The sequence below is a fragment of the Mustela nigripes genome, chromosome 8 (assembly GCF_022355385.1).
Source record: "Mustela nigripes isolate SB6536 chromosome 8, MUSNIG.SB6536, whole genome shotgun sequence".
NCBI classification, from domain to species: domain Eukaryota; kingdom Metazoa; phylum Chordata; class Mammalia; order Carnivora; family Mustelidae; genus Mustela; species Mustela nigripes.
In genome coordinates, this window is record NC_081564.1 from 68,635,148 (window position 1) to 68,646,994 (window position 11,847).

The 11,847-nt window shown below is 45.2% G+C and overlaps 1 non-coding gene across 1 annotated transcript; it reads left to right on the top strand.

The window, feature by feature from the left end:
• The first annotated feature begins 3,359 nt into the window (after window positions 1–3,359).
• LOC132024022 (U6 spliceosomal RNA) lies at window positions 3,360–3,463 on the top strand. The gene has a single exon (XR_009406141.1). It is a non-coding gene; the product is annotated as a U6 spliceosomal RNA (small nuclear RNA).
• Window positions 3,464–11,847: the final 8,384 nt, after the last annotated feature.

Sequence of the window (11,847 nt, forward strand, 5' to 3'; positions counted from 1 at the left end):
ATTTTACCCTCCTGACCAGACCCCAAGAGCTGCTTGAAGCCAGGGATTGTACCTTTGTCATTTTTGTTTGTCCTGTAATGCTGGCACAGCGCCTGGCCATGGCGGGTGCTCAATAAACCTATGTGCCCAGAGCGAATGAGAGAATGAGTGGATGAGCAATGAACCCCTTGGAATAGCACCTCTGTTCCCTCCTGGAGTGGGGTGCTGTAAATCAAGGCGTGATGAATCTCTGGGGACTGGGAGTTTTGTGAGTTATGGAGAAGTCTCCCTGTCTCTCCGGCTGAGTGGGCAGTGATAATATTGAAACTGCAGCCTTGGAGTAGCTAGCAGTGATTTAGGAAGTACATTCATATGGGCTCTTCATAAATAAATCAATTAAATTGCTGCCACGAGCTAGTCAGGCAGGGCCGCCCCTCTGGAGAGCAGGTGTGTGCTGTTCCCCTGGCTAGGATCTCGAAGGCCGCTGAAAATTGCTCCAGCATCTGGGTTTCTACACAGCGTGGAGCCTCTGGTCACCAGTATTTGCCTCATTGAGGACTTTCCTCATCAAGGAGGAGAAGGCAGAAGAGCTCATTGTGCAAGTCGCTGTGGTTACATCAACCTGGGCAGCTGCCCCAACTTCACGCTTCCCCTTCCTCGGGCTGAGTTTTATTTGGCCATGGGTTTCTCTACTTGGTAAGCCTTCTTATTGGGGATCGGTGGCTAGGGGGCTCAAAAGTCATGTTTCAATAAAGAATTGTGGGAAGCTCTGCTGATCAGAAAAACGCTCTGAATTCTGGTCCATCTCAAGAAAATAAGTGGGTTTTGGAAAGGAAGAAGCGACTCCATACATCGTCTTCTCCATTAAAATCGTTTTGTTTCTTTACCTTAGTCCCAAAGGCCAGGGTCTCTGGATTTAGAAGGTAGCAATTAATTTAGTTGAAATCCTCATTTATATTTCTGAGCAAAAGGAGGTGATGAGTGGAGATTCTCTAAGTTCTTTCTTTTCCTCACAACTTATTTCCTTACCGCAAAGATCTACTGAGTACCTAACACATGTCAGAAACACGACAGGCTTTGGAGGTATAACTGTGAAGCAGTCTTTGCTTTCAAGGATTTTATATTTTGATAGGGTTCCAGATATAGACACTGATGAGAGCATAAAGGAGCAACGCCGTGATGCAAACTGGGTAAGGAGCTCTGGGAATAGGCATGGGACAGAAGTGTATTGGCTTGGGGAAGGGTCGCTAAATTGGGACTTAAGGGATGAGTGGGGCTTCACCAGAGGAGGGGAGGGAACTCCAGAGAGTGGGAGCAGCATAGAGAAAGGACTGGGAGCATTTAAGGCATTTAAAGAACTGATCATGGGGCCGCCTGGGTGGATCAGTTGGTTAAGCAACTGCCTTTGGCTCAGGTCATGATCCCAGAGTCCTGAGATGGAGTCCCACATCGGGCTTCCAGCTCCATGGAGAGTCTACTTCTCCCTCTGACCTTCTCCCCTCACATTCTCTCTCTCACTCTCTCTCTATCCAATAAATAAATAAAATCTTAAAAAAAAAAAAAAAAAGAACCGATCATTCAGGCATCTGTTCACCCACAGGTGATTACTGACCAATACACGTGGTGTGCTCTGTGTCACGCAGGTCCTCGTGGGGCTGCCTCAGACAGGCTCTCTGTCTGCCAGGAACTCAAGGTTTGCATGGAGGGTGGGATTCCTACAGAGAGGGTCAGGGCCGAGCCTGGGAGCTGGGCTGGGAGACTGGCAGACCCTCTGGTGCTGGACGGAGGAGTTCGGATGATGGCCCCAGTGCTCATGTGGACGGTGTCTAAACCCTCAGTCTGCTACAGAAGGACATTGGGGATATTTCCTTTTTTTTTTTTTTTTTTTTTTTTTGCTTTTACAAACATTATTGCAGAGAGCAACTTCACAGTACATACATCATTTCAAGCACGTGAGAGCATGCATGGAGGATCAGTTCCTAAAATGGAATCACTGGACCAAAGGGTGTGTGCATTTGGTGAATTTGCCAAATTCCCTTAGTTAGAGGTTTATCAGTGCTCTGTCCCGGCAGCAGTAAATGAGATGCGTTTCCCTGCCTACCCTGCCCGCCCCCCAAACAGACACATGCATGTACACGTACACACACACACGCACACAGGAGCTGTAACAAGGGCATAATTACATTCCACTCCCCAACCATTGTCACTCTTGTGCGGGCACAGATGGCCAAGCTCCAGCATTCTCTAAAGGTACAAAGGCATGAGTTTGAGATGGATGAGATTCTGTCCTGGACAAATGCAAGAATTTCTTCTATGTTTTACCTCAGTTCAGATTTCTGTCCAGTGGGAACCCAGAGTGAAACATTATGGGAAAAAGTGGTTGGCCTCCAGGCTGTTAGAGTCAAAGATCAGGAGTATCCTTATATATAACTACTACCTGGGACTCTTAATGACTCATGGTGGATGCATCACTGATGGACTCTTACACTCATCCTGGTTTTTTTTTTCCCATATTTTTAGATTGTGCCACTTTCTGGGGAAAATGACTGCTCTAAGTCTCCTTTGTCCTACACTTTTAATCTTTGAATATGCAGGCCTGTTTAATTAGTCTACCATATCAATAAGAGTTGATAAATATATTCCTTTACATGGGATGATAAAAAGTTGGTAGCATATGATTACTTGGACAGGTGACAAGAATTTCAAACTTAAATCCGTGTCTTTCAGCTTCCGCCACCCTGTAAGTGGAAGATGAAGGCAGGAGTTGTGGTTTCCAGGCACAGATCCCATGCATGTGAAATAAGAGATAACTGAAGTTGGCCCACCTATCTCGGTGGTCCTCTCCACCCGTTCTCTGACTACATGGGGGATAAACAGTGGCAACAGAATGCCCACGTTAAGAATGAAGGTGCTTGGGGCGCCTGGGTGGCTCAGTGGGTTGGGCTGCTGCCTTCGGCTCGGGTCATGATCTCAGGGTCCTGGGATCGAGCCCCGCATCGGGCTCTCTGCTCCGCAGGGATCCTGCTTCCCTCTCTCTTTCTCTCTCTCTCTGCCTGCCTCTCTGCCTACTTGTGATCTCTGTCTGTCAAATAAATAAATAAAATCTTAAAAAAAAAAAAAAGAATGAAGGTGCTTGACAAAGCCTTACAAGGAATGATCTTGCAGCTTTTAGCAGAAATGTTGAGAGCAAGTTGCACAGGTAAGAGGCAGAAAACTGAATTTAGCTGTAGTTTGTAGCCTCTGTATTCAACATATACTCATTATAGGATTTTAAAAGTCAGGTGAGCAAGCAACTTGCATTTATTCAGAACCTGTTTGCTGAGGCACTGTATTAGACAGTATGGAAGGTAATGAATAAGTACATAAAAAACAAATATTGTTCATTTTAGCAATGCATATTCTAAAATTTGGAATGATGCAGAGAAGATCAACATAGCTCCTACACAAGGATGACACGCAAATTTGTGAAGCATTCTGTATTTAAAAACAAACAAACAAATAAACCAAACAAATAGGTAGTTGGAGTCCCAGCTCTTTAAGAAATCAAGAAAGAGTTGGAAGACAAACCTACATGACCAGTTCAATGGCTATATGAGAGTTAATAGTATGAAGTTGCAAATACATTAAACCATTGAGTGCCAAGCCATTGAGTCTGAGCAACTTAAAAGCTCCGAGCTAAGAGGATTGGAATCTGCAATTTGAAAGCTCACCACAGCTCTAGAAAAGTACTTTGGAAACCTAGGGTATATCTTGTTCCCTGTTTCCTACCCACTGGGCTTCCATTCATCTGTGTTGTTGAACTTCTCCCATATGTTTGCATGCACACTTTGCTTTGGTTTTCTCTCCGGAGGGGCCTTCAGGATACTTCCCTCCTTTTCTCTATTCTTGGGAATCCACTCAGGACACCACCATCTTCCATTCTTTCTTTTATTATTCTTATTATTTTAATATTTTATTTATTTATCTGACAGAGAGGTCACAAGTAGGCACAGAGGCAGGGAGAGGGGGGAGCAGGCTCCCCGCTGAGCAGAGAGCCTGATGCAGGACTCAATCCCAGGACCCTGAGGTCATGACCTGAGCCAAAGTCAGAGGCTTAACCCACTGAGCCACCCAGGTGTTCCTTATTAATTATTTTTATTAACATATAATGTATTATTTGTCCCAGGGGTACAGGTTTGTGAATTGTCAGGCTTACACACTTCACAGCACACACCATAGCACATACACTCCCCAATGTCCATAACCAAACCACCCTCTCCACACTCCCCCTCCCCCCAGCAACCCTCAGTTTGTTTTGTGAGATTAAGAGTCTCTTATGGTTTGTCTCCCTCCCGAACACATCTTGTTTCATTTTTTTCCTTCCTACCCCCCAAACCCCCACTCTGCCTCTCAAATTCCTTGTATCAGGGAGATCATATGATAATTATCTTTCTCTGATTGACTTATTTCACTCAACATAATGCCCTCTAGTTCCATACATGTCATTGCAAATGGAAAGATTTCATTTCTTTTGATGGCTGCATAGTATTCCATTATTTATATATGTGTGTGTATATGTGTGTGTATATATATATATATATATATATCACATCTTCTTTATCCATTCATCTGTTGATGGACATCTAGGTTCTTTCTGTGGTTTGGCTATTGTGGATATTGCTGCTAAACATTCGGGTGCATGTGCCCTGCCCCTTCAGATCACTACATATGTATCTTTAGGGTAAACACCCAGTAGTGTGATTGCTGGGTCATAGGGTAGCTCTGTTTTCAACTTTTTGAGGAACCTCCATGATGCTTTCCAGAGTGGCTACACCAGCTTGTATTCTCACCAACAGTGTAGGAGGGTTCCCCTTTCTCTGCATCCTCTCCAGCATCCATCAAACGATATCCAAGTTGTGTTCCTGACTTGTTAATTTTAGCCATTCTGACTGGTGTGAGGTGGCATCTCATTGTGGTTTTGATTTGTACTTCCCTGATGCTGAGTGATATGGAACACTTTTTCATGCTTCTATTGGTCATTTGGATGTCTTCTTTGCAGAAATGTCTGTACATGTCTGTACATGTCCTCTGCCCATTTCTTGATTGGATTATTTGTTCTTTGGGTGTTGAGTTTGATAAGTTCTTTATAGATTTTGGATACTAGCCCTTTATCTGATATGTCATTTGTGAATATCTTCTCCCATTCTGTCAGTTGTCTTTTGGTTTTGTCAACTGTTTCCTTTGCTGTGCAAAAGCTTTTTATCTTGATAAAGTTCCAATAGTTCATTTTTGCATTTGCTTCCCTTGCCTTTGGCGATGTTTCTAGGAAGAAGTTGCTGTGGCTGAGGTTGAAGAGGTTGCTGCCTGTATTCTCCTCAAGGATTTGAATGGATTCCTGTCTCACATTGAGGTCTTTCATCCATTTTGACACTGCTTTTGTGTCAATTGGGTGCAATTGGACAATAGCTGCTTAATGTGAATAATAGAGTTTTATTTTGAAATGATACATTTTAGAACTAAAGGTGGTAGTTGCAGAACATTGTGAATGTACTAAATGCTTCTGAATTGTCCACTTGAAAAAGTCAATTTTATGTTATATACATTTTTCTTCAATTAAAAAACAAAATAAAACAAAGCAAGCAACTCCTTCAGGAAATGTACAGTTGGGAACCAGCAGTTTAAACACTCTTCTTCCTGATATAATTGATTTGTGGAGTAGAGCAATGTGGGTCATTGAAGAAATAAAACTTTAACCCAGAAGGATGAGTTTCAGGGTGTAGTTTAAGCAATGACAGTAAGCCATCAGATTGATACAGAGATTTATAGTTTACAAAGTGCCTTAGGTCCAACATCTAATATACTCTTTATATCCTTTCCCCCATTGTTCCTCCTCAGCTAATCGGTCAAAAAGGGTCATGGTTAATGCTTCCTGTCTGCTGGAATAATGTTACTGCACCCCTGTGTTTGAATCTGACCCATTCATGAAGGACTAGACCAAATGCCATCCCTTGAAGCCTCCCCTGGAAATATAAGCACATTCTGGTGGCTTGAGATCTTTAGGGTTTATAGCAAGTTCTGATTATAAGCCAAGATAACTAATGTCAGCTTGGGCAGAGATGACACCTATTTCCTTGACTAGATACTTTATGTGGACAACATAATGGTTGGACAGATATATTGGCATTAGGAATAATTTGAAGGTGTGATGGATGAAGTAGGGGAGAAGATCATATGATTAATCAGACATGGGTAGGTCAAGGGAAGCTTGTTAAGTGGCTGGTTAGTAGAGCCTCTTAGGCCAGGGACTTCCTAGTATAACTGTCATATCTGATGCCTTCCACAGAACTTGACATATTGTAGGCCATCTAAAAATGTTGACTTAGTTCTTTTGTTCATTCATTTTATCCATTTCCTTTTGGGGAGAGGATGGTCCTCAGAATATAAAGTGCCTAAAGATAAGAACCCCATCTCTCTCATTCCCCAGTGCCTTACAGAGTATCTGATATAAGTGGTTCTCCATAAACATTTGTGGACTGAGTGACTGAATTGAGTGGAGAGGATGTGAGACTTGGAATTTGGCAGTCCAGTCCTTCAACTCCAGCCCTGGCACTCACTGGCTGTGTTGTCCTATAAATAAGGGAGAAGGGTAAACCCAACCATGCAGTTTAATACTGGATACATTTAATAAATGGTGGGTGTTGTTTATCCATCAAATAATCATCAAACCTGAACAACGTGCAAAGAACAACAGAAGCAGCTCTTTGGCAACTTAAAACCATCCATTCTTGTGCTTTGGTCATGTGAACCTGGCTGGGTATTCATTTATTCATTCATTCTACAACTATTGACTGAGCTCTTACTGTGAGTTGGGTTCTGTTCTAGGAACAATGGGAAGCCACCCGAGGGCAATAAACAGGAGCAACATGCTTAGACAAATGTGTTACAAGGATTCCTCCTTTTTGTATGTGAAGAATGACTTAGAGGCTGGCACGGTGGAATAAGGAGGAAGAGAATGTGTATCGCGTTTGTCTTTACGGAGAGGAAAGCATCTTACTCTAGAAGGGAGGCCATGGGGCTGGTGAAGAGATCTGGATCGTATTTCAGAGGCTGAGCAAAGACGACTTGATGATGGGTTGGATGCTGGGCTGGGGAGGGAAGAAAAGGGGGGACTGTTAGGTTTCTGCTTCATGTAACTGGCTGAGTAGGACGGCTGTTTCCTGAGACAATAGACACTTCTGAAGAGATTTGGAAAGGAATTTTGACAATCATGACTTAGCTAGGATAATTTGAGTTGCCTATTGGATATTGAGGCAGAGTTCAGTCAGGAGAGAGGAGTTCTATCTATTGGAAAGGAGCATAGAAGGTGCTTACAGGGAGGAGACTAGATGAGATCCTTTAAAAAGGGATGGAAGAGGGGCAGCTTTGGGAATGAGCCGTGAGGGGCTGCTTCGCTTAGAGCTTGGGTAGAGAAGTGGCCCAGCATGTGGGCTTGCAGAATTTAAGGGACACAAGGGTTCCTGGGAGGAGGAGTGTCCATCCATATCAACAACTGTTGGGAGGACTGAGCAAGATGAGGACAGAGAAGGGACATTGAAACTGGCATCTTGGAGCTCATCTGTGACTTGACAAAGGCGATTGCAAGCAAGGGGAGGGGTGAAAATACCAAGCTAATAGGTGGATGGGCTAATGGGAGGGGAGGGAATGGAGATCCTGGAAACTGCTCTCTCAAGAGGTTTTCTGTGAAGTGTGGCAGTGACATGGGCTGGTAGGTAGAGGCAGATGTGGGGTACAGGACACTTTGCTTCTTTCAAGAGGGAAACCCTAGAGCATGTTTGTGGGTTGATAGGAAGAATCAAGAAGCGGGAGAGGTTGAAGACCCATGAGGGAGAGGAGGTGACCGCTGCAGCAAAGCACCTGAAAAGGCGAGAGTGAGGGCTCCAGCCCACAGGTGTCCTGTCATATTCTGAGAGACTCTTCTGGAAGGATGGAGGGCATGAGTGACATCTATTTTGAGAGCTGCTGGACAAGAGAGTAAAAATGGCTGAGGAAAGTGAAATCTGCGGGCCAGAGAGTTTCGGGCAGACCGCACACATAGTACGGAGGTGCACTGATCAGGTGCGTAAGCATTTTCTTGAAACAAAAATTGGATCCTGCAGGTAGAGGTCCAAATGTCAAACTATCACAGGAGTTCTGATGCCTCTAGGCCAGACGTAAAGGGACGGGAGACGGAAACTTCTAGAGAGGGGTAGAGGGGAAAGGAGGAGGAGGTTAAAGGGTGCGGGGGCCCCACAACGATAGCGGAAAGGAAGAGAGAGGAGGCAGGGAGGAAGAGGGGAGAACGCGTGTCGGAGGCAGCTCAACCGCACCTGTGGCTTTGCCCTTTGACTAACAGCCAAGGGCACCGCGAGTCCTAGGAAACCGCCGTAACCAGCACAGGTGTGACAACACAGCCCCGCTCCGCTCTTGGCCCGTGAGAAAGGAAGTGCAGTGACAGGGGCCAGGCTATAATTAGCACCCATGGGCAGCCTAGAAAGCTGCCTGCTCTGAGGTCGGAGAGTTCAGAGCCGGTGAGTGGAAACAAGGGCGTGCAAACAGCCGATGGAAACTCCCGCTGGAGGTTGGCCTCTGAGGTCCTTGTCGGTGCCCCCCTGGCCTGGGAGTGCAGCCACACGGAGCATGGCCCCTGGAACCAGCGAGGCTACTGTCGGGGTGAGGGCGGCCAGAATTCCTCCGGCTTTCACTTATCTGTCGGGGCAGATGTCCTTCCTTGGTGGCTGGCTGTCTCTGGCTCCTGGGGCAGCCCCGGCCAGTGGGAGTGGCGCTGCCTGGGCAGATGGGGGAGGCTGGCCTTGGCAGATACAGAGACCAATGCTTTCCCAAGGCCTCGTCTCCTTGGAGAGAGTTTCTTTCTAAAGCTTTGGCGCACCCAGGCTGTTCTCCCCCACGCTGGCCCATCCCTGACTTAACTGCCCATTTCTCACATGGGAACTTTTTATTTTTTTTTTTTTAATATTTGCAGTGAAATGGAGAAGAAAACGCGAAGAGATTTTTTTCTCTTTTTCTGTGTGTGTGTGTGTCTATGTGTGTCTGTGTGTGTTTTAGTTTGGAATTTAGGAGGGAAGAGGGAGAGCACATGTTCTTTTTCTTTATACTCCTCAACAGGGAACACAAATGTCCCCTAGCTGCTACTCCTCGGTTACAGACTCACTACATCTCAACTTTGAATGGCAAATATTTCACCTACTCAGCCTCAGGAAGTAAGTCTCCCCGCCCTGATGAGTGGTATTAGAAGCAGAGCCCCGTTTCTCCTCCTTGGGCAGCTGTCCCTCCCTCTCTCTACCTGTACAAGTCTAAGAAAATTCATCATTATATGGATCCCATATTAACTTCCTTGTAACTTTCTGTCTTCAATCTTGGTTTTGTCTCTGGACATCCCAGAATTCGCTGGCTCTCCCCTTCTGCAGAAGAGCCCTTCCTTTTGGATTTGTGAGATAGATCCTTATTTCTAGCCTGTTTCCTCTTTTTCAGGCTCATCATCCCCAGTTATTTTGACCAAAGTTATCTGTTTCTTGTCAGTGAAGTGCCTTCTACTGTGCTAGGAACTGGGAGATTAGCCATTAATAATGAAACTATGGGAACCGGAGGAACTCACATTTTATTTAAAAGAACACTAGCAGAGGGTGCCTGGGTGGCACAGTGGGTTAAATCCTCTGCCTTCGGCTCAGGTCATGATCTCAGGGTCCTGGGATCGAGCCCCGTATCAGGCAGGCTCTCTGCTCAGCAGGGAGCCTGCTTCCCTTCCTCTCTCTCTCTGCCTGCTTCTCTGCCTACTTGTGATCTCTGTCTGTCAAATAAATAAATAAAATTAAAAATAAAAAACACTAGCAGGCAGAGTAGAAACATGTCCTAAAATTAGAAGATGAGGTGATAAGAACCATAATGGAGATAAAAGTTTTCTATTGCCTACTAAGGATTTATCACATCATGTTCCTAAATATGCTGTGCACACGACTCACATAGAACTCACGACTTCACTGCCAACTTACAGACAGATAAATATTTTGCCCATCTTCACCAGGCTTTTAAGATGTCAGCCGAGCTGACACTGAAGGGTGGATTCGGGGTTTCTAACTATTGAGACACATGTAAAGTCTCACCCTCAAGTTTGGACACCAAGAGCAGGGATTGAACTCTGGCCATCCAGCTGCAGAGCACATCTGCTTGACTGCTGTGCCATCTTGCTTTCCTGGAGGGCTCTTTTTCTTCTGCTGTGGGGATACCAGGGAAGTAAGTCTAGGAGTATCCTTGGCAGGGCCACTGCCTCTGACCTGTGCGGAAGAGATCTTTTTAGAGGCTCCCCCAGCAGGAAGCTCACTGTGCTAGCTCTGACCTCGCTATTATTCTTGGCATAGGCCATTCAGTTTCATGTTACTGACCCCTCTGCTGCTCTGAATACACGCTTTCTTTTCACATCGTAATGGGAGCTGGCATGCAAAGTCAAGGCCACCTCATGGACTGCCAACAATGGTCCATTCTTAGAGGAGTCACTTTCCAAAGCCATTGTGGGAGCTATTGAATTAAATCCCGCTGCTTGGAAGCTAGTGATTGTCCTGGGGAGAGTGGGCAGAGCTTCTCACTGTCATTTGGCAGCATTGTTCAACCTGCCTGGGGAGATGGGGATTCCCTGTGTGCTCCTGGGACATAATCACTTAACACCTGTTCATGGTGCCCACTCTGGGTGGGGACCTCACCACTGCCCCTCTTCACCCCCCTTCCCAGCCAAGGCCAACAGCAGTCATTGTTACCAGGGCTGTTAGGGCTCCGCTGCCTGGAACAGGCCAATGGGAGATCACGTTCTACTTTATGCTTCTGGCTCCAAGCAGCTTTTCTGATGATTGCATATTCCAGCATGGGGTTGGGTGTCTGCTTATTATTTCCTTCTAGATGATGGTGTTACCTATACTGAACGTGGCAGGCAGGAATAGTAACTATTATCATTATTATTTTAAACATCAACTGTGCATCATTGAGAGTGGCGAGTATGGTCAGAGCACAGAACTCTCTCCCCGCTCTCCCCTACTTTTGTTCCCCCAGTGGCTCTCAATTTAAATTAAACAGAGATTGCTCTTCAAGGGGAGGTTAGGATGGTAGTATGGGGGGGTGAAATTTAATCCATTTTTTTCTTTTTTTGTGTGTGTGGGGGAATGACATTAGGTCTTATATTTCTCCCTTCTGATATGGATGATTTTTCTCTTTTAATAAAGACCACCAATAATGATAATGATACTATGCTGAATTTGGATCTCTCAGGCAACATTCTTGGAAGGACTTAAGAACTCTGGGGAAAGCAAAATTCATTACATTTGAATTCACATCTGCATTTCGCTTTAGGGCCTTGTGGTGGGCTGAATAATGGTCCTTCAAAGTATCCATATCCTAATCCTTGACCCTGTGAATATGTTAATTTAGATGGCGAGAGAGACTTTGTGGGTGTAATTAAGGATCTTTACGAAGATTAGCTTGTATTTTTCCATGTGGGCCCAGTGTAATCAGAAAGGTCTCTATAAGAGGTCTATAGGCATGCCATCCTGAGTGTGCCCCATCTAGTCTTAGATGAGGGAAGCGGGGCTCAGAGGCAGAGCAGGACTTGAGATGATGGAATCAGGGTCAGAGCGAACTCAGGAAGGAGCCCTGAGTCTGCAAATGTAGGAGGCCTCTAGAAGCTAGGACGGGTAAGGAAATGGATTCCTCCTGAAGCCTGCAGAAGGAATGCAGCCCTGCTCACACACTTTGACTTAATGTCTAAATGTCTAAACTTAATGTCTAAACTCTAGAATTATAAGATAATTAATTCGTGTTGTTGGAAGCCCCTGTTTGTGGTCACTTGTT